This window comes from Notamacropus eugenii, chromosome 1, assembly GCF_028372415.1.
Source record: "Notamacropus eugenii isolate mMacEug1 chromosome 1, mMacEug1.pri_v2, whole genome shotgun sequence".
Taxonomy (NCBI): Eukaryota; Metazoa; Chordata; class Mammalia; order Diprotodontia; family Macropodidae; genus Notamacropus; species Notamacropus eugenii.
This window is the reverse complement of record NC_092872.1, coordinates 429,671,358-429,675,970: the sequence shown is the minus strand read 5'-3', so window position 1 is coordinate 429,675,970 and position 4,613 is coordinate 429,671,358. Positions and strand designations below refer to the sequence as shown.

Here is a 4,613-nt window from a genome sequence, read left to right as displayed (position 1 = left end):
TGAGCAATGTGCATACCCTCTGTTTCCTTGTCTGTAAAAATGGGCACAATAATATCAAGTCTGTCAACCAAGCAGTTCTCTCATGAGAACCAAATAAGAAGATGAAGGGGAAAGTGCTTTGCTGAAGCAGAAGCCGCTTGCAAGTAGGGTCTCAAGTTGAGTCAAGGTGGGAGATGTTCAGGATCCTATCAGTTTTCCTGGGTGTGGGGCCTTAGTTTAGCTCTCTTCAGTTTTCATGAAGACATTGGGCAAACAATGGAGCTCGTTTTCTAATTTCCATATCTTCTTTCTCTAGAGTGCTTTTTGGGCCGATTAATGTCACTGTAAAAGCAGACGCAGAACTTGAACTAGCAGCTGTAAAAGGCGAAGATGGACAACCTCAACTTAGTGTTACCAAATGTCAGACAAGCTCTCAACTTCTTAACATCTCATATAAGAACTTGTGAGTCACCCAAGAGGTCTAGGGGCCCCATGGTGGTATGTGATTCATGTGCTTGGTAGATATGCTTATGTGTGTCCACTGCTTTGGCCCATGGTCCTCAAGGGAGAAAGGGGCACTCTCCTTAGTCACAGGAATCCTAGTTTCATGTCTTCTTGGCGACATTGAATCTCAAAAGGTCTCCTGGTATAGCTAGGGAAACGGACTTTTTCTGTCTCAGTCAGAGAAACATTGCAGTACTAAGGGCACTGTGTAATCTGGAGGAGGAGGGATAGGAAAATGAATGGTACCCATAAGGTCTGGGAACTCTCCTGAGGAAAAGCTAATTTTTGCTAGAGAAGGAAGAGATGAAAGGCTTGTCCAGGTGCAACTGAGGGAGTGATGTGGACTAGGACAGGGGCAGGAAAGTAACAGGAGTGGTTTCAAGATTCACCAGGAGAGTTTATGCTCTAAATGTGCTGATTTCAAGGGATGCTAAGGTCTTGAAGGACTGGACTATAGTGACTTTTCCTTGAGTTGATGGAAACATCTGGTATAGAAGAGAAAATGATGACATGGTAGATATAATTCCTGGTTTCATGCTCATACCTTTGTCATTTCTTGTGCATTGGACATCAACCAAGTCAAGATTCCTGTGGGGGACTGATTCAGCTTTATTAAAAAGGATCAACTTATGCCACAAAGCACTGCAATTATTCTGAATTGGGTCACACGGGAAAACTGTTTAGCCTATCAAAACTCTGGGATTGTTGTTACCAATGCATTCACTTCTCCCTTCCTTACTTTCTTCTTTAGTAAGAGATACAGATGTGAACCCTATCCTATTAGACTGTGAGCTTCACAGCAGTGGGATCTTTATTGATCCTTCAGAATCCAGAATACTTCTCTGTTCACAGTAGCTACTTTATAATCATTTTATGAGAAAAGGAATGAAGTGTCTCTGGAATTCTGGCATCAGAATGATTGACATTTGGGACATTTATTCTGTCCTGTCCTGTCTTTGGAAGCTTCTCACTCTTCCCCCAAACTAATTAAAAGACACGATGGAATATGCCATCATACTGTCCTGACCTCCATCCAGTACATGCTACTACTTTTGGGGAAGCAGAGCAAGAGTGGAAACAGAACTCTCCGTGGGGGCCAGCACATATGGGCTCCAGGTCCTGTTCAAATGCTTAATTTCCCTGTGACCTTGGATGATGCATTGACCCTCTGTTCCCTCATCTCTCCAAATAAAGGGGGTTTGAGGGAATGCAGTTTCATTCCCTAAGCATTTCTCAAGTTTCTCCTAGGTATCTAGTGTAGGCTTGGACTAGATGACTTTGAAAGTAACTTCCAGTGAAATCTATAAATGAATATCATAATAAAGGAGAGTTTCTTACCTGGCTCCTGGGAGACAGACTATCCAGAAGTACCCCTCAGGTCTCACTTATATTTTCCTGACTGAGATAGTCAGACGTTTCAGAGGGAAAGAGAAATTCTGCCACACAGCCCTTCTCTGGAGCTAACTGAGATGTTTCCCATAGGTTAGGTAGTTTCTGGAGGGAGGGGATTGACCTGGGATCCTCAGCTGACTGGAAACACTCTGTCACTCAATTTCTTCTTCTTTTAGGAAGTTCCTCGGAAGTTTGCTGAACATTGCATCTACAGCAGTGAGTGAAGTGGTTAAGGCGGCGGTCAATCAATTAGTAAGTGGGAAGACTTGATCTGGTTACTTGCAGTTCAATTTTTTATTCCTGGACAGTGCAAAGAGGAGTAGGAGTCCTAAGGCTGGGGACCTGGCCTATGCTTGGTGTCTGGCTTATGGTGTGGACTGTGGTGAGCCCCTTCCACTATGAAAGAAGGGGAGGGGGTGGATTAGGTGACATCATGTTTAAGATTCTTCCCAGTCCTGGAATCCATCTTGTGGAACTAAACATTCTGAACTAAACATTCCCAAGTGTGATGGGTCCATAAGCTTACTCCCAGGTCAGCTAACTTGGGCCTTGACCCCTCTTGAGAACTGTACTCTCTGGCTCTGTTCTCTTGCTTAATGATCTCATGCTCATCCATTCCTCCTGCAGGTCTGCCCTTTGGTCAAGACTGCAGTAGAATTGGTGCCTCCAGGACTAGTAGAAGGAGCAGAAAGTAAGTATCTGCTCTCACCAATCTTTCTATAATTGGTTGAGTTACTCAGACTAATTACCTTTGTGCCCTTGTTGAACTGGAGGTTCAATGATTTCATGCCAAAAAACAATAGTTGCCTTAACTAGTCATTGTAAATTTTTTCTTGTAGTACTAATCTGACCCTTTCCCCACTGGAGTGACTGAGAACTGAGTCCAAGCAGCAAAGGGATGACTGCTCCTTAGCTTTCTTGGAATTCCCAGGAAAATCCTGGCTGAGAGCCCCTACCCCTCTGATGGCCAATGGGTTGGGCCCAGTCCATGGTATTCTAAGATTTACTGAGCTATGAGAACTAGGTTATCCCTTGCTCCCAGGTATTGGTCATTTCCTCAGATTCAATGAGTATTAATTGAATTACTGATTGACTGCAAATGTCAGTGTATAGGGAGGCCTTTCCCACAAACCATTGCTCCTGACTTCCCTTGTGAAGTCCAGCTCTCTCTCCTCAGAATCAACTGCATGAGGAAGGGGATGAGAAGTGACAGTGTAGACCTATTTCCATTTCCTCAGCCCTGTCCTCTAGAAGACATCTTTCTTTTCCCTTCTTTTTCAATACTAGAATTAGTTGGAAGCCCCCCAGTCCCTTTCATTCCTCTTGACTGCATCTCATGTGCAACACATGCTCTTTCTTTTAGACCTGATACGTGGGAATGTCATTGTTGCAGTCTAATTCTTCATTGGATGAACAACCTCCCCTATCCACAGATGTAAGTATTACATTGAAAATTATATATTCTCTTTGATTTCCTGTATTGGCAAAACAGTTTTTCTGGGAACAGAGAATCTAAGAATTTTCAAAATTAGAACATACTTTGTGGGATGAGAGGGAATGAGGGAGGGAAGAAGGGAGGAACAGACAGACAGACAGAGACAGAGAGATAGAATGTACTGAATGCTTACTATATAAGAGGCTCCCTATTAAACGCTGTCGATATCAATACAAATAATTAACTCAATGCCTACCCTCAAGGAATCTTCCCTATTGAGGGAAGATAAAGGAGAACTAGAACCTGGGGAATGCAGGCTTGTTGTAGAGATTCCTGAGACAGCAGATGAACACCTAGTTGCTGGCAGGATGAGGTGCAAATTCTCATACCAATGTCCTATAACCCTGAATCCTAGAGTGTGAAATAGAAATCCTAAAATTTAGAACTGTATAATGACCTCAGAAAGGCACCTATGCCAGTGTTTGTCTGAAGCTAGACTCTCCTGCTCTACCATAGCTCCAAAAATGAATAATATTCTGACTGACAGGATTAGATTGTTTGGAAAAGAAAGCAATGGAATAATACAGAAGATATTGAACGTCAGAACTGGTCACTAGCATGACAGAGTTTTGGCTACATTTTCACCTGACTGAAGACCTTCTTGATCTTTTTTTCCTTCCATCTGAAGCCATTTAAGGCTGGAGGACATATTGCTGTATCTCATGTCTGATGAGAAAAATGCTTTCCCTCTCCTGACTCCTGCCATGGTCTCCTTGCCTGAACTTATTGGAGCCACTTTCTTTACCTAAAGATTCTTTTTGGACTGTGTGTTCCTCCCCCCTTGTTTCCTTTACAATAAACTTCCTACTACTTCAGTACATGTGGAGTATGCTTATTTTCCTTGCCCCTCATTAAATCCTCTCCAGCGGGGACTAACTTGGACTGGGCTTATATTCCTTGTGGAAGCTCTCAAGAGAAGGGACTGATCTCAATGTTGAGCACTCAGAATGGTCTTAATGCACTTTCTTGCTGCCCATGGCACATAAATTATGTGAAGTGGTCCAGGCAGAGCTACCACGAGGAATACTGGCAAAGTCAATTTAATGTAGGCGCGACTGGGTGGGGGAGAGAAGGGTTGAAGCTCTGTCATCTTATGCATAAGAGAAAAATGTCCTGGAGTCCTGGAAGTTAAGAAGAATGAGAAACAAGGTAGAAGGTGGTATTCAAGACCATAAAAGTACTGATCTGGTGTTGAAGTCTATGAATGAGGTCCTGAATTTGCTGTTAAAGACAAAGTGAGATG

General features: G+C 43.1%; 1 long non-coding RNA gene across 1 annotated transcript; it reads left to right on the top strand.

Annotated features, from left to right (window-relative positions):
* The first annotated feature begins 347 nt into the window (after positions 1-347).
* On the top strand, positions 348-4,026 carry LOC140526447 (uncharacterized). The gene is made up of 5 exons (XR_011974375.1): positions 348-442; positions 2,052-2,127; positions 2,503-2,566; positions 3,239-3,310; positions 3,999-4,026. It is a non-coding gene; the product is annotated as an uncharacterized lncRNA (long non-coding RNA).
* The last annotated feature ends 587 nt before the right edge of the window (positions 4,027-4,613 follow it).